Source organism: Panthera pardus, unplaced genomic scaffold (genome assembly GCF_024362965.1).
Source record: "Panthera pardus isolate Hobbes unplaced genomic scaffold, ASM2436296v1 HiC_scaffold_25, whole genome shotgun sequence".
Taxonomy (NCBI): Eukaryota; Metazoa; Chordata; class Mammalia; order Carnivora; family Felidae; genus Panthera; species Panthera pardus.
The window spans coordinates 55,580,920-55,599,514 of NW_026526821.1; positions in this window are offsets into that span (position 1 = coordinate 55,580,920).

Below are 18,595 nucleotides of genomic sequence, written 5' to 3' on the forward strand. Positions count from 1 at the left end.
TACGTTACAAAGTAAAACACACACACATGCCCATGCATGTTAACTTGTGTTCTGCGGTTCAGTGTCAAAGTTCACACCAAACTGCCTCTTCCTGTAATGCTTGGCGTTTGACTTAATTTATCCATGTACAGTTGAAAGTAAGTAATGTTAAGGTGAGAGTTATAAAGTCAGTAGTTTGGCTATGACTTTGCTCTCTGACCCTGCCTGATATTAACCCTTACAAGTCTTGACTGAATATATCGGATGAGAGAGAGAGAAAGGAATCAAAGCTAGCACCAAAATGTCCATCCTCGTTGTTTGGGAGAACCGTGGCAAATGCATTGATTTGAATTTTTAAATCTTATTCACTTTCACATTCACAAAAAGAGTTCATATCTTATGCCAGGTATCCAAAATAATGTTAGTAATATGCATTATAAATCAAAAAGCATTGATAAAATCTGTTAAGCATATACGGGCAGATCAAGTGATGGATCTGTAGGAGAAATGAAAGCACGCATTATAACCCAACAGTGAGATCATCTCTCTAACTAGCATAAAAGTGGCTTTTGATTCAGGTGATTATTACCTTAATTAGATTCCCAAATACGAACAATAGCGTCCAGTGACACGTAAGTTATGTCTCGAGTCTGACCTAACAGAGTTAGATACGTGTGTTACATTCTGGCAAAAACTCGTGTTGAATATCACACAGTATAACTTAATAATTATGTATCTTATTCATTATATCATCGCTCTAGTGATAATTTTCAATCTAATATATAGCCAATATCAATTTTTTTTAGGTATTTGTATGTAGTGACAGTGATATAAAAAGAGTATGGGAGATTTTAATAAGTTTTTGTTGAATAAAAATACGTTAACAAATGAACAAATGAACATCTGCCATTTATTTCCCCTTCAGAGAACCTGACATAGGAAGGGAAGTGAAGGGGCGCCTGGGTGACTCAATCAGTTAACCATCTGACTGTTGATTATGGCTCAGGCCATGAGCTCACGGTTCAGGAGTTCAAGCTCCACATTGGGCTCTGCAATGGCAGCATGAAGTCTGCTTGGGATTCTCTCTCTCTGCCCCTCCCTCCCCCGTTTGTGCGTGCCCTTGAGCTCTCTCTTTTTCTCTCAAATAATTTTTTGTAAAGGAAAGGAAGTGAAGCAAAGGAGACAATCCATGGAAATGGCTAGAAAGTCACCCCATCTGCAATCTGGGCTTAAATCAGATCATCCTGTCAGTTTTGCTTATTCCCTGAAATAATCTTTCACTCTAGCATCCAACTGACACGAAGGACAAGAGAACAAATTACATGAAAGTAAAACGATAAACCTCACCTTCTGGAAACTATATGTGTATCTCATTTAAACTATTTGAGAACTGATAAACTCATTAGACCAAGACCAGTGGGCATGCGATTTACATGATGAGGCTCCGGGTAACACCTTTGAAGTTCCTATGAACAATAAAATCATGAGTGTGCATTTTTAAAAATAAGTAGATAATCAGTTGTGAAATCATTATAATAATGTCTTTCTTTCTTTTTATTTAATGTTTATTTATTTTTGAAGGAGAGAGAGATGGAGTGTGAGTGGGGGGCGGTGGCAGAGAGAGAGGGCGACACAGAATCCGAAGCAGTCTCCAGGCTCTGAGTCGTCAGCACAGAGCCCGACGCGGGGCTCGAACCCACAAACCGCGAGATCATGACCTGAGCCGAAGTTGGACACTCAACCGACTGAGCCATCCAGGCGCCCCTATAATAATGTTTTTCTAAGTAAAAACAGCCAACTTGCTGACATCAATATTGTACGATCCCTAGTTTGAAATAAGGTTGATGTGTTTCTTCAAGCCCAAGGCTTTGCTATCACATTTGTTTGCTTCTTCAAAATGAAGGGTTTCTTCCATCTCTTAAAAATAATTACAGGCTGAGAAGTCACCGCTGTGGTCTCCTACCTACTTTGCCTCTAATACTCTGGTTCTCCACCACTTTACTGGCAGGCACGCCGATGTGGAGAGGGCCAGGGCTTAAAAGGATCAAAACCCAGCTGAGGTTATGGTGTTTTGGGGTGAGAGGGGCCTTGAGTGATTCAGCGGTGAAGGTGGTGATTCATTCTCTTGTGGTTAACTTTTGGGCAGATTTTAAGGTTCAATTAATTCTCAGTGCTCAAATCATGTGTGATCTTTGGTTTACCAACCCATGACTCCCCACCCCTCCACCCTTTCTGTAAAATCTGAGGTTTAGGTACAAGGAAAACACACACACACACACACACACACACACACACACACACACATAGAGGAAAATGCAAAAGAAAATCTCGAGTGAAACCTCTTCCATCATTCCCAAACCAACTGTAAATACCCAGGTAATGTTAAAAAAATAATTGATAACTGATTGGAGAAACCCATGCTCTCTGGAGCCGACCCAATCCTTAGCTTTCCATGTACTCGTTCCCCAACCATGGACTGAGCACCATTCCTGTGGCTGGAAACAGAAACGGCTTCAAAAAATATAGCTCCTGCTTCCAAGGAGTTAGCTGCCTACTTGCCGAGCAGCAATGGTGTTGAAAGAGTAGATATTGTTACAGAATAAAGCCAGGCGGTGTCAGATCACAGAGACTATGAAGTGCAAAATCCCAGGAAAGAGCAGAAAGAAGTAACTAATTCTTAGAACACTCCATAGATGAGGTTAAATTTGTGCTGGTGCTTCATCAGAAAATATGGTTTCAATAAAGAGAATGGAAAGAGGAGGGGCAGAAAAAATTAGCCCAGGGATAGGTGAGCCCATAATCCCTTGGTCCACCTCTGGGCTCACCCAGAACCTAAGACCACAGTTGGAGATCCCTGAAGGTAGCATCCCACCTGAGCAATCATGTCCCTCTGTTTCTCTGCCCGAGAGCTTTTTGTTGTGTCGTGGGAGCTTGCTGAGTCCAAGGACAGGGCAGCCTGCAAGTTTAATGCCCCCAGGACAACCATCAGTCAATCGAGAATAGAAATCAAATGATATGTACCCCAGCTTTTTCACCCCACATTGTGCACAGCATTTCCTCACAAGGTCCCCAGAAGGGAAGGGGATGGTGGGATAGGCAGAACAATGGCCCTCAAAGACATCCACGTCCTAATTCCAAGACTTTGTGAAACGTCATCTTCCACGGCAGAAGGGACTTTTCAGATGAACTTAAACTAAGGAGCTCGAGATGGAAAGGTTATCCTGGGTTATCTGGGTAAGGCAACGTCATCACAAGGGCCCTTGTAAGGGAGAGAGGGGGGTGAAGACCAGAGACAGAGAGAGATTTGAAGGTGTTACAGCTGCTGATTCTGAAGTTGGAGGAGGGGGACATTAGCCAGGGGACACAGGCTGCTTTTAGAAGTTGGGAAAGGCAGGGAAAGGGATTGTCCTCTGGAGACCCCAGAAAGGAAGAATGCCTGGCCTTGAGTTCCCAGGGCCTTGTCACCCTCCTCCTGAGTTGCTAACATAACCTAAACTGGCGTCCGTGTTGGCCATCTCTCTCCTCTCCAATCCAGCCTGCACCAAGCTAACAGGTTCCTCCTGAAATCTGTCAAAGAAATCTTGAATGGCTCTTGTGACATGGATGTCACTTAATAAGAGTTGACTTCATGCAGCATAGTCCTCAGAGCTTGGTTATTTTACTTATTTATGTGTTTGTTTATTTATGTCTACATTCCAGGGTTCTCAAACTTCTATGTGTAAAAGATTCATTTATGCCCTAGTAAGCGTATTCAAGTGTGCATATTTTGGGGCACCTGGGTGGCTGGGTAGGTTGAGTGTCTGACTTGGGCTCAGGTCATGATCTCATGGTTTGTGAGTTTGAGCCCCGGGTCGGGCTCTCTGCTGTCAGCACGGAGCCTGCTTTGGATCCTCTGTCCCTGTCTCTCTCTGCACCTCCCCACCACCCGCAACCGCAATAAATAAATAAATAAATAAACGTTAACAAATGTGCTTTCTTTCCATCTCCACCCCTGTGGCAAACTATGTTGCCAGCCTTGATTATTGACCTCCCTATAGCCAAGTCTTTCACGTTATGACTTTGTAACCACTCCCCACAAGAGTGGTTGAGTACCAACAAGAGGGAGAGTCTATTTCTTACATTAAGAATAGCTGATTGTTACGACCTCCAAAGGGTCTGATTCCTAGGCAGATGTAGGAAGAGGCCTTTGAAACCCATTGTTAACAGGTGATTCTGTTTCAGGGCCGTCCAGAGATGTAACTTGAGCAGTATTAAGGGCATTCCAGGTCAGTTGGAGAGAAATTAGCATCAGATGAAAGGCATAGTCTGTTAGGGGAGCATAGGCCTGACCCTGAGCTTGGAGTGCAATGAGAGCTAACGTACCACTAGAATGACCCACAACTGAGTCAGGCCTCACATTGGAGAACGTACAGGTGTATGTGCCGAACTCACCTGGACAAGCCATTGAGCCATTGCGCCAGCACATGAGTTTATAGATTTATTTATATATATTTATATATTTAATGATTTACTGACCACAATATCTGTATTCTATCATTTTTGACATGATAGCTAGTATGCAAAAACCTACTTGGAAGCCCAGCCCGGAAAGCAGACACATGTGGTAGAAGGTAGAAGCAGATGGCTCTGGACCCCAAGTACCGTCTTCCCTTCCCAAACCTGCCCCTGTTGGGGCTGCTCAGGGATCTCTGTGGACCGGAGTTAGAAAATCACTGACCTTCAAGATGGAATTAACATTCCTCAGGCTGGTATGCAAGGCTTCCACAATTTGGTTTTGTCGTTCCTGCTAGTCACAGCTGCATAAAAACCACCCCAAACTTAATGGCAGAAAACAACGAGTCCTTCCTAATGCTCATAGAGCCTGTGGGCCAGAAATTAAGACTGCACAGCAGCAATGCCACGTGTCTGTGCCACTTTGGATGTCTGGAGCCTCAGCTGGGAGGATTCAAATGTCTGTGGCTGGAATCTTCTGGTGGCTTGTTCACCCACATGTCTGGTACCTGGACCGGGATGAATGGGAGGCTCAGTTCATCTGGGAGTGTTGACCAGAGCATTTCCATGTGGCTTCTCCATTTGGCTGGGCCTTTTTCTCATCAAGGTAGCTGGGTTCCAGGATGGAGTGTTGTAATAGGGATTGTGTAGACAAAGAGTGTTTCAAGAAGTCTGGACAGAAGCTGTGTGATCTTTTATGAAGTAGCCTCAGGAGTCTCCGGTACTTTATTGGTCATGGCAGTCCCAAAGGTTCACTCAAGGTCCATGGGAAGGGTCACGTCCCCATTATTTGGTAGTAGCATTGTCTAAATTACATCGTGGGAGGGGTACAATGATGCCGCATTCTTCAGAAAATAAAATCTGCCACAGTCCATCCTCTGGCCACAGCAATCCGTACTCATACAAAATGCACAAACACCCCCAGAGTCTCGTCTCATTACAGCATTAGCTCAAGGTCTCGGATCTCAGTGACTAGACCAGGTCCAGATTAAGATGCATCTCCCCAGGTCAGTCTTGAGTGCAGTTCCTTAAGAAAGGCTTTCCGCCTCCGTGGTTGGACATCGTAAGATAGCCACAGTAGACCTTGCAGAAGAGCACAGGGGATGGAAAATGTTACCGTGTTATTGTGCTCATCTCTCGAAAATATATCCTGCTGGAGTTATCTTTTCAACCTTGCAGCTGTTCGTTTCCTTTTTTTTTTTTTTTAATGTTTATTGATTTATTTTGAAAGAGAGAGAGAGAGCACACACATGAGAGAGGGAGAGAGAATCCCAAGCAGGCTCAGCACTGTCATCTCAGGGCCCAATGTGGGGCTCAACTCCATCCACCATGAGCTCATGACCTGAGCTGAAACCAAGAGTCAGATTGAGCCACCCAGGTGACTTCCATCCGTTCATTTCTAACATAAATTTTGCATCTTTTCCTAAAAGTGTCATGCTTCTTTGCCTTTGTTCGCAAGGTTTTTCCCTCCTAGAATGGTCTCTGGCCCTTCCCTGCCAATCAAAACCTATCTTTCTCAACTTCCCCAAAATGGGGTAGAGCGAGGGTGGTTAATACGATCAGATTTGCTATCTAAAAATATTTTCTTGGCTGGGTTGTATGGAGAATAGATCCGGGTGGGGCCTGATATGGCTAGCTAACGGCCTCTGAGTAGCTTAGACTGAGATGTTTTCATTTACAGTATTAATAATCCTGAACAAATTCAGGTACCTCAATACCCACTAGACACTTAGGCCAACTCCACTTTATAATATCTTATATTTTTGTGGCTTTGATTCATCATTAAATCCATTGGTTTATCTGGTCACACAAGCACATTTGGTTTTTCACTGACTCCATATGGTGAAACTCTTGAAATTGGAAATTGCATCGGGACATTTTTAAATGACCAATACATTGGACATAGTGGTCACTATTTAGTAAGTATTGATGAAAGAAACGATTAAAGAACATACTATTAAAGACAGAGATGAGAGGAACCTCAGAATTGTACTATATCGTTTGAGATTTATATAGGAAAACATCAGCCCAGAGGGATGACCCCTGGGTGCTTGTTAGCGGATCACCTTCTGGAAACATCCGAATCCTCAGGGCAGACCTCAGACTCAGAGGCATTAGATAACACACTGCAGATGTCTCCGGTCATAGTTAAGAATTAGGGTATTCATATATAATTTAGTCAGACATAGACCCTTCCCTACTCGGATAGTATAATGCGGGACTATCCCACATGGGATACAATGGCCCTTAAGGCTCACATAGTGAGAGAGGACTTGAACCCTGGAACAGCCAAATCAAGACAAATTGCACCAACTTAGTGCTTACCCAAAACCGGTGCATGCAAGCCCTGAATATACCTATGGCTTCTCCCTTCGCACATCTGTGTCTTAGTGACCCCAGAGTCAGGAGTGGGAGATGGTTTGGATCAACACACTTGTAGAGAATATTTTTTTCTCCACAACTCTGACTTCCTCAAGCTATTGGGACACGTGGAATGTAACACCTGCCAAAAACTGGGCAGACATCACCTTAAAGACATCGCTATCTCTTGACTCAGTGTTGAGTGAATTGTGTGTGAGGGTCTTTCTTTCTTCCTTCCTTTCTTTTTCTTTCTTCCTTCCTTTCTTTTTCTTTCTTTCTTTCTTTCTTTCTTTCTTTCTTTCTTTCTTTCTTTTTCTTCTTTCTTTCTTTCTTTCTTTCTTTCTTTCTTTCTCTTTTTTCTTCTTTCTTTCTTTCTTTTCTTCCTTCCTTTCTTCTTTCTTTCTTTCTTTCTTTCTCTTTTCTTCCTTCCTTCCTTTTTTTTCTTTCTTTCTTTCTTTCTTTCTTTCTTTCTTTCTTTCTTTCTTTTCTTCCTTCCTTTCTCTTTCTTTCTTTCTTTCTTTCTTTCTTTCTTTCTTTCTCTTTTCTTCTTTCTTTCTTTCTTTCTTTCTTTCTCTTTTTTCTTCTTTCTTTCTTTCTTTCTTTCTTTCTTTCTTTCTTTCTTTCTTTCTTCCTCTTTCATGGCAGAGGTTCCCAGGTCACCCGAAAAGATTTGGAAATAGTGTTTCCAAAAAGGCCGCCGATTCTGGCCTTATGATTCTTTCTGGGAAAATATGTATATCCCAGCTTGTTCTTACAAATGAACATCTCCTGTCTGCGAGATGCAGTCACTCAGCCATTTTTAATCATGCTTTGGTGTCCTCTGTGATTATTTTGGTACATGGCCTCAGACATCTTAGGGGTTTAAGTGGTAAGGGTTGTTGATGGACTGGGGTATTCTGCTTAGGGATATCTTTTGGGTTTGCAAACTAGATGGAGGGGTAAAAGGTATCTTATCTAAGACTGAACTCAGAAAACAGTTGGCCTCTTGTAGATCTCCATGCAAACTGGCTCAAGTCCAGTGTTTCTGGAAATTTATCCTGATCCACAGCAAGCTTTGGGCCCCAGACTTTCCCTCTTATGCTCAACCTCTGTACCCAGTGCCAGAGGAGGAGTTAAGGCTAACTTCCAACCATCTCCATTGAGCTGGTAGTATAGGGAAGGAGACAAGGTTCTGTCATGTCCTTTTACTTTTGTATCCTGGCCTCAGATGATAGCAGGAGAGGAGATGGCACTTTCGTAATCACACTTCATAACAGGTGCACGGTTCCAGGGTCAGGCACCTTTCTCCTGCTAGATCCCAGGGGCTGTTGAGATCTGAATCTGAATGGACCAACGAGAAAGCCCATCTGTTACCATTTATGTCTACGTGATTTGCCCCCACATTTGCTGCACCAGGCAGGCCTGGTGCTGGGTAACATGCAAGGTAACATCGGAGGAAGATGCATTTGGCTTCCTAATTATTGCCACTGCAGGCAGGTTTACAAAGGCAAACAGTTATTAACCTGGAAACCAAGCCCAGGCTCTGAAGTCTGAAAGAGCTTCTCATCTTGGGCCATCAGAGGCCCAACGGTGCTGGCGAAACTCTAAGAAGGTGTGGAAACCCTGCCGAGGATATCTATAGCCATGGAAAATGTAGCCCCTTTGACAGGACCTAATTGTTGGCCTATGGTTTTGCCTCATCAATATAAATGACTCTTTAAAGTAGTCCAATGGTTCTTTGTGCTGCATTTTTCATGTTTTAGAACTTGCCCATGAAACAACAAAACTGATTTTATTTTATTTTTTTAAATTTTTGTTAGCGTTTATTCATTTTTTGATAGAGAGAGACGGAGCGTGAGTGAAGGAGGGGCAGAGAGAGAGAGAGGGAGACACAGAATCTGAAGCAGGCTCCAGGCTCTGAGCTGTCAGCCCAGAGACTGATGCGGGGCTGGAACTCACGGCCCGTGAGATCATGACCTGAGCTGAAGTTGGACGCCCAACCGACTGAGCCATCCAGGGGTCCCCAAAACTGATTTAAATATTTTCTTCTTTAGGGCCCTGGTCAACAAATACCTGGGCATTAAGCAACCAGTGTGCCATGTAAACTATATATTATCCGGGGTCACAGCATGACCCTTGAGCTGCCTATCACCCTCGAAGCCTCTACTTTCTGACTTTCCAGAATGGGAACATCGTGCTCATTATGAAATAGTCATTTCTGCTGTCTTGGCATGTGAGAACCCTGACTCCTTCCTGGTTCTGGAAGATATGTTGTAATGTGCATGCTGGAAGGGCGATGGCTTACTTTGAAACCCCTGGGGGACCTCGCATTGAAAGACTTTCCATCCATGGAAACTGTTTTATTTGCAGTGATGAAGAGCTGTACCAGGAGCAAAGAGTCAAACCACAAAGCATTAAATTAGTCTTCGGCTTCACTGGGGCCTATACTTTGATTGAAGAGGCAAAACGCAAACGCAAAAGAGAATTTAACGAAGATATAAATATTTCCAACCCAATGTTAGACTGAGAACTAGTGAATCATAGCAATCAGAGATGTTCTATGTCGAAAAAAAAAAGATTCACTGTCCCTTAGATGTGAAGAGGTGCACTAGCCAGCATGACATTGAAGCCTGTAATCAAACTATTACAGATTTCCATGTATACTATTAAACAGATATTGACTTTCATGAGGTTATATCAAGATTTATTGGCCCGAGAAGTAAATATTGACTGATAAGATGTTGAGGTCAATAATTACCTCTAGGGACAATAAATCTTTATATTCACAGACACATCAATTCAATAGTCAGTGTGGTTGATTAGATTAAACACAAATTCCAAGTCATTAGAAATATCTGGAAATTTCTTTTCATAACCATGAATTCTGACAGTTTATAATTCATTTTAAAACAGCATATTTTAAATCAGATCTGATATAACTCTAGAAGAGAAAGTTAGTTTTATTTTTAATGATGGCCTCATGGAGAAAAACAATTTTATATATGTCTTCAGGTTGGCTAATTCTATTCCAGGAGCTAACCCGGTAATTGCCACATGGTAGGTACTCAATATACATTTAAAAAAAAAATGAAATTAGCCTCATGCAATTTGACATTTAAATCCTTAATCAACAACAAAAGCTGATTAAAAAATATGTTAGATAACAATCGTCAATGTTTTAAATCCAGTCACTCTTTCGTTATAAAAATATTTATTCAGATCTTCTTTTAGGGTAAAGAGAATATCAGGCAAAAAAGTTTATACCACTGTTGAAATTAGAAGAATTTGGATTATTTCTATCAGTTCTTTATCTGTAATTTATTCAGCATTTTATTTTACTCAGAAACTAAAATTTCGGTACTTTTTAAGATTTTTTTTAATGTTTGTTTTTGAAGGGGGGGAGGGGCAGAGAGAGAGGGAGACACAGAATCTGAAGCAGGCTCCAGAGTCCGAACTGTCGGCACAGCGCCTGACACGGGGCTCAAACCCACTAACCTTGAGATCGTGACCTCAGCTGAAGTCAGACGCTTAACTGACTGAGCCACCCAGGCGCCCCGAAAAGTTTAATGAGAGTTAAATTTATAAAGCATGCCAATGTACAACATACCGTCTTTTCAAAGAGCTAATCTTTGTGTAGGCAATTAGTTTGAGGGAAGGTATCCAAACACTGATTACATCCAGGTCAATACAGGGAGACAGCAGAGGGGACTGGCAGATAGTTTTGGGCTGGTGATGGGGATTGCGAGCAGCAAAGGGACGGTAACACACAGGCGTGCTTTTGCTCCCTCACAAGAGTAGGATGTATGCACCCTTTCTTACATGCATATGGTCTGCCCTCTCCACCTACCTTCCAGTGTCCACACACCTGACCACTCCTGCCCCATTTGAACACTCCACAGACCTCCCTGCTTTCAGCTTGCGAACATTCTCCTATCGCAAGAGATAAGAACCAGCTCTGAAAATGGCCCTAGCCAGCTCTGCTACACTGGGCATTGGGCACCATTCCAAAGATGTCCCTAAAAAGTACAAAGGATGATCAAACCATACCCAAACGCCAACCTCCTAGATCAACAACTATTAGCAATGTATCAAGTTTCTTCTGCCTCCTTATAAAGAAATAGGATTATAGATAACAAATTAATTTATTCTAATGGTTGCCTCGCTCATTAAGAGTCATCACCATCATAAATTTGGCCCTTCTAGTACACCTTGTATACTTTAAAGCATACACATCGGTAGAACAATATTATTTTACTTGGAAACTTAAAAATTACTTACATTTGTCATATATATTATGTGCATTGCTCTGCATTTCTCTTTTTTTTCACACATTTTTTTTTTATTTCCAGTCAAAACCTCACTAGAATAATTTGTACGTGGTCTGAATCCATTAAGAGTCTTGGAAACAGTTGGGGGAAATAATCCACATTCTACTACTCTCCCTGGTTCAACAAGTATCAGTCCTTAGATCAGAATTTCTTGAACTTAAATCCATATGTACCGTGGAAAAAGAGATGGGCCTTGGGGAGTTGTGTCCATGAGCTTATTGTGCGTGCGTGTGTGTGTGTGTGTGTGTGTGTGTGTGTTTGCGTGCTCATGCACTTTTAAACGTGCATTTACATATCATTGTATCATTTCTGGGAAAATGCTTCATATCTTCCATCTGATTCTAAAAGGATTCCATAAGTTCCATTTTTTTTTGGAACCACTTGGTAAGAGCCCTAATTAATTGCAGTACCATGACTGTGGTAAGAGTTTCTTGGTACTAAAATGACAACATTAGGGGGGGTGATGTATCTCATTCCATGCAGGCTGCTATAACAACATGCGAGAGTTTGGGTAGTTTATAAACAAGTGACATTTATTTCTCACAGACCTGGACAGTCCAAGATCAAGGTGTCAGCGTGGTGGCCACTTGGTGAGGGCTCTCTTCCTGCTTACAGCCAATGCCTTCTCATGGGGTCCTCACATGGTAGAAAGGGCTAGGGGTCTCTCTGGAGCCTTTTTCATGGATAAGGCACTAATCGGGCTCACAGGGCTCCACCCTCATGACCTGAGTACTTTTCAAAGACCCACCTTCTCACGCTATCATTTTCAGGGTTAGGACATTTAACGTATGAATTTGGGCTCACAAGCATTCAGACTGTTGCACCGTGGTCTGAATAAAATCCCTTAACGCTGGAAAAGACACAGGTGAGGTTTTGACATCATTTTTATGTATCTAGACATTTTATAAGCCACATGTGATCATTTAACCCGCAAAACACAATAACTAAATCAACGATTACATCTCTGAATTTTAGAATTAGGAAGCATCCTGTACTAGAGGTCTTATACAAGGGATTCAGTGATTAAAGAGGTGATTGGTCTAGTGGTCTTTTAATTATTCCTACAAGTCATCTCATCCAACCTCTTTATTTTACAGACAGGGGAAGCTGAGGCATCACCTTTTTTTAGATTCAAGGTCATTAAAGTGTCATGAAGTACTTCAAAGGCAGTGTGGTGGAATGAGTGAAAGAGATATGGTCTTTCCATTAAAATTACCTTTGAAAACTAACTTTCTTGTTATTCTCTAGATTAGCTGGTTTAGGAAAACCCGAAGCTGTGTATCCAAAAACATGATAATTTATGTTTTTATGATAATGATAATTAACATGATAATTTAAGTAATATATGCAAAGGCTAGGTACTTTATTTGTTCAGTTTTCTGCCCATAGATACAAACACAAGCAGCTAACAAGTATACCTTCAGGATGTACGTGCCGGGAATTTGGGAGGAGAACACAGGTGACGATGTCCTCATCGGGCCATTATAAACTGTTAGTTCTGGAGCGATGGGGTGTTAGTAAGATAATGACCTCATATGTTTGTTTCTTCATGGCGGAGAAAAGAGCTTTGAGAGAGAGTGTGCTTCTTCCCTCACTCGAATCGATTATCCAGCTACTTTTGGGAAAAGAACTTTAGAGACAGGAGGAGTAGCAGTTCATCTCGCCCTGTAATTTTACAGGTTAAAAAGCTCAAAAGAAGTTGCAAAGAGTAGTGAGAGTCGCGGGGTTGATTGCGGTAGAAGACCCATGTGGGTCTTTGCTTCTCCCTGCTGCAAAGACCCCTGCTGGTGGAGCTCCCTGGGTCTGCTCAGAACACATTTGTTAAATGTTACACGTTTGTGTGAAAGCGACATTTGTGTGGGTGAAGGAGCTGTACATGCAGTTAAAATGAGAGTGCGAGGGTAGAATTTTTAGCGAACGCTTCCAAATCCCTACTTGTGGGAATCAAGCGAACTCAAAGTCCTGATTATCGTGATTAGCAATGGACTCCAGTTTCCAAAAAAAAAACAGAACGACCCGAACTAACAGCAAAGATGGTCACCTTTATTATGGCACTCACTACAGGCATCTCAGCCTCACCCTTGGACTCATCTATCTTACTTTCCTATCTGTATGCTCCCAGATTTATTTCTGTAAACATTATTTTTGGGGATAGTTTTAAACGTACAGAAAAATGGGGGGCATCTGGTTGGCTCAGTCGGTTAAGCGCCTGACTTCGGTTGGGTCGTGATCTCGCAGTTCATGAGTTCGAGCCCTGCATCAGGCTCTCCACTGACAGTGTAGACTGGGGAGCTTGCTTGGGAGTCTCCCTTTCCCCTCTTTCTCTGCCCCTGTCCTGCTCGTGCTCTCTCTCTCTCTCTCAAAATAAATAAAGAAAAAAAAAAAAACTTAAAAAAAAAAAAAAAAAGAAACGAGGTTGGTCAATGTACAGAAAAATTAGGAGGATAGGACAGACAGTCCCCATGTACTCCGGATCCAGTTTCCATGTTATTAACCTCTTGGCACATGTGTTATATGTCTGCTATACTTAATGAGCCTGATTAGTGCATTATTATTAAGATCAGTTGATGCTTTATTTCCATTTCCTTAGTTTTTCCTTTATGTTCTTCTCTGTCCCAGGATTCTCTCCAGCATACCACATTTCCTTTAGTTGCAATGCCTCCTCAGCTCTACTTGGCACTGGTCATGTCTCAACTTTCCTTGTTTGTTACACCCTGAACAGTTCTGATGGATCCTGGTCAGTTGCTTAGGATACTGTCCTCCCATTGGGATTTGTCTGATGCTGTCCCCACGATTAGACCGAAGGGACGGGTGGGGTGGGGGCCGAAGACCAGGGGGGTAAAGTGCCGTTTTCATCACATTGCATCAAGGGTGTATGCTATCCACAGGACTCACCACCACTGATGTTGACTTGAGCGCCCGGTTGGGGTTTCCGATTTCTCCCGTGTAAAGTTACTTTTCCTTCTCCTCTTCCCTTTCTAAACACTCCACTTTGGAAGGAGGTCCCCATGGGCAGGCCGCACTTAAGGAGTGGGGAGTCACGCTGTACGTTTCTGAAGGTGGAGATTCTACTAAATTGGAGAATATAGCATTCTTCCACAGGGGAAGTTGGTCTCTTCTCATTTACGTACGTATTTTTTATCAAACATTTTGGAGGGGGGAATCAGTGTGGACTCGACATTTATTTCGTACCTGGGATTGGAATCTAATCCAGTAATACTTTATTTTGTGGCTGCACTTGTTCCAGATCTGGCCATTGGGAGGGTTTTCAGTTGGCTCCTGTGCTCTGCTGGGATAGCCCACCATTGCAGATTGTCGTGAGTGACGTTCTGAGCCCTTTATTGCTTTCTGAAGCTACAAGACCCGTCTGAGCCACAAGCTCATCTAATACTCATCTTATATATTTCCTGCCCCAGTCCCGAAGTCCTGAGTCCCTTTCATAATTGTTTATATAGTGTGATAGTATGATAATGCGTCTGCGTGGGTGTGGGTGGGTGTGTGTGATGAAAACTACCGGCTGGATGACTTCCACTTATCCCTTCAAGGTCATTCTCCACTCTTTCCACCTGCTGCCTGTCCAGACAGTCTGGTCTGTATGGATTGATAAAGAAGCCCTTGCCCTCTGGCTTACAGCTGGGCTCTGACAGTGGAGTGCTCCAGTGGGAGACAGCAGGGAGCACCGAGAGGGAGTCTGGCTATTTATTCCTTCATTCTTTGGCCGCAGTGGAGGACTCTTGGTGCATGAGGGTCTCAACTCACATAAGGCAGTCCTGTCTACATGGGCTTCCCTGTCTCCAGAATCCCCTGCCTTCCCATAATGCTCCTTTCCAACCCCCTGGTGGCTAGTCCAGACACTGCCCTAAATCTTGCTTTGGTAGACAGTCTCCTTATTATACTTCCTGAATACCCTAATTCGATTGTAATCATCTCTTTCCTGCTGGCACGTTCCCCAATATCTTTTTGGAATAAGAATATGTTCTTCTTTGGAGTAAGAATATGTTCGAGGAAAATAAGAAGGAAGGAGGAAGAAAAGAGTGAGTGAGAGGGAATCAAAAGCAAGAGTGACCGGGAGAAAGAGAAGAGATTAAGAAAAAGTGAACGGAACATACAAGAGTGTTTTATGCTAACTTGAAGGAAGTCACTCAGGCCAATGGCAGAGGATAGGTTTGTAATTTACAGCCAATTTATACATTCTTATTCCTCTCACACTAAAGACTCATTTTAGGTCCATGTGGGGCTAGGCCATTTCATTTTAGAATTTAACTTTAAGGCTAACAATTTTAATATGTGGAGTTATTATTAAAAACTCTTATGGTATCCTGACAATGTGTTAGACACCGAATTCTCAAGTAGATTAAGAGCAAACATTTTTTATTAGGACAAAACAACTGTGCAAGTTCCATATTTATGCATTTATGAGATTTCATATTTTCATTTGCATTGCCTTGGATATCTTCTTAATGAAGAAAGCAATCTTATCAGACAGTTTTTTAGATTTTGCCATAAATGTGAGGAACGTGTTTTCTCAGGTTGGAAAAGTCTTGAATCTCCAAGAGGTACAGCATGCTCGCATTGCATTATAAGATTTCCAGTAGATACTGAAATACACACACGGTGACCTACTTATAAAAGTGTATAGGTGTGCTTTTATTGAATTCTGACTGTGTAGGTAGGCACCTATATATCAGTTAACTTAATTCTCAAGACAATCTATCCTGTTAGAATTGCGAGTTATATAGATGAGTAAAGTAGATGGAGAGTCTAAGATACCTGCCAAAAAACACACAGAGACAGAAAATCACACCGCTGGGAGTGGAACATGAATCTTCTTAACTGTAAACCCAGTGCTCTTAAAATCACACTATTAGTTAATATTAGCATTTACTCTTTTGCAGTAACTTATAAGTATTCAGTCCACTAGAATATGAAATTAATTTCTGTGAAGGTTTCATTTTACCCTGCACTAAATTTTTAGTTAATATTGAAACAACTCTTACTCTCGGTACTGTTTCAAAGAAACGAAAACTTTTTCTTTCCTTGAAAACATCTAAAAGAAAAGAGTCTATTACTGATACTCACATTTCACTGAATAAGACAGAACAAGTTGCGCAAAGATACTTTCATGGTTTTGATTACCATTTGGTGGCAATTAAATTTGTTAATTTTTGGTTTTATTTCAGTGAAACAAATAGCCAAAATTATATTTGCGGGAACAAGAAGTAAAAGCAACATCTTTTTCTCCTTCCGAACTGTGGTCGTTTATTTAACCTGATCAAAACTTTTGCCTGGTGAAAGAGAATGGAGACACATTGTTTTAATCTAAGGGAAGTAGCTAATTTGCATACATTCGGTATGAGAGTTCACACAGGGCTATTAAAATCAGTGTTAACAGAGACTCTGTCTCGAACAACTCCTTCACTCTAATTTAAATAATGATATATTCATGGAGCTGTAATGCAGTTCTTTCTTTCATTCATTCCACAAGTGATTTTTTTTTAATTTAAGAGAGAGAGAGCGTGCACAGGGGAGAGGGGCAGAGGGAGTGGGGGAGAGGGAGAGAGAGACAGAGAGAGAGAGAGAGACAGAGAGAGAGAGAGAATCTTAAGCAGTTTCCACGTTCAGCACAAAGCCTGACATGGGGCTCGATTCCATGGCCCTGGGATCACGACCCGAGCCAAAATCAAGAGTTGGACACTCAGGCGATAAGGCCACCCGGGCACCCTCACAAATAATTTTTGAAGAATATATTTCAACAGGTCCGGTGAACCACCAGGCTCTGCCATGCTGTGTGTAAACGCAACCTTCACTTAATCAGTGCCCGTTATTATTGCGTCTAAACACACGTTTCAATTATGTCAAACATTTAAACTGCTCAGGACAGGAAATTGTGAATGGCTCCCAGAATCCGGGACAATCAGGCTGAGAAGGCCCTTTGAGAGGTCATGTCTTCCGGTGTGATGCCACCCTTATGCAGTCCAGGAGCCCGGAAGCAGGGGACGTGATGATTTTGTAAGTCACAGAGCAAAAGCAAGGCCCCCCGTCTCCTGACTTCCAGATCGGTTCTCAAGCAGGAGTCTGGCTTGCCCAGAGGTACTGAGGGAGTCATCCATCCGTTCATTCATCCGTTGGCTCACTCTATTAGCAAATATTATTTAAGCATCTTCTCCAAGGGGGCCATGGGGCTAGGGGCTGGGTGTTCATTGCAAACAGAGCAGAGCAGACATGGCCTTCACATGGTGGCCCTTTTGTCCAGTTAATCACTAGACCAATGGTAAGATATTCACTACTAAGAAAATATTAAGTAATCTAACATAATTCATTAAATGAGTAGATGCATCTGTGGGAGAAACCGTGATAACCTGATCACTAGAGAAGTGAATAGGAAGGCAGGGAGAGCATAACATAGGTTGTCCAATACTGTTTGGGGAAGGGGCGGGCTGGGTTAGGCTTCTCTTTGGACGTAAGGCTGAGGCGTGCACTAGAGGATGGGAAGGACTCAAGTGGACAACGGGGGTGGGGGGTGGCGGTGGGGGATGGGTGAGTGCCTGCCATGCACAAGGAACAGAGTATACTAAGGCCTAGAGCTTGATGTCGTGAAGAAACGGAGAGAAGGGATTTTCTAATGGAAAGCCATACGTTTCTGAAGAAAAAACCAATGATAATATTTATTGCATGCTTGTTTTGTGCCATTAGGCCAATTTATTTAATCCTCACACAAATACTATAGGATGGAGGAGGGTTTTTCCCATGTGGTCAGACAAGTGGACACCGACGGTCCTAAAGGTGAAAAATCTCACCTCAAATTCTGTATGAAGAATGGAAGGGCTAACTTCCAGCTAGGGTGTATTGGGCCCGTGTCCCCTTCCCTCAACCACAATCCCACGTTCTTCTAGAAGGCCAAATGAGTTAGTTGCTATTTTATGCCCTTTTAGTCCTTCTCCATACTTGAAGTTCAGTTCCTACAGTTGGGAAAAATTACTCAAACCCCCAAACAATTTGAATTTATGCCTTGTCATACTGCATTTGCTTAATGAATGCAAGCCTCTATATTTCCTTCCATTTGTGGGTTTATGAACGTCAGCATCATACTTTATATGTGGTTGCGTTTTTTTTTTTTTTTTTTTTTTTAAGTGCCTAACCTGCCATAATTAAAGATACCTACTTTGGACAAAAAAACACTTCTTCAATTTACAACAATCCGGCACTGAACATCCAAAAAAAAAAAAAAATGCATAATCCATGAGCTTAGGCAAGCAGCCCTGTCTATGTTTACAGCTCCTGCTATTTAATATGTGGACCCTGCCCGGGTTCTGGGCTTGTGCTTTTCCCCCAGGTTTTTCTCTGTATCGTTTTTGTGGCCGCTTCATTTCTGTTTAGTATTTGCTTATTTTTGTTGAAATCCCCCAGTGTAGAAACCCACAGACCAAACAAATCCTAACGGAGAGCATTGTGCGGCT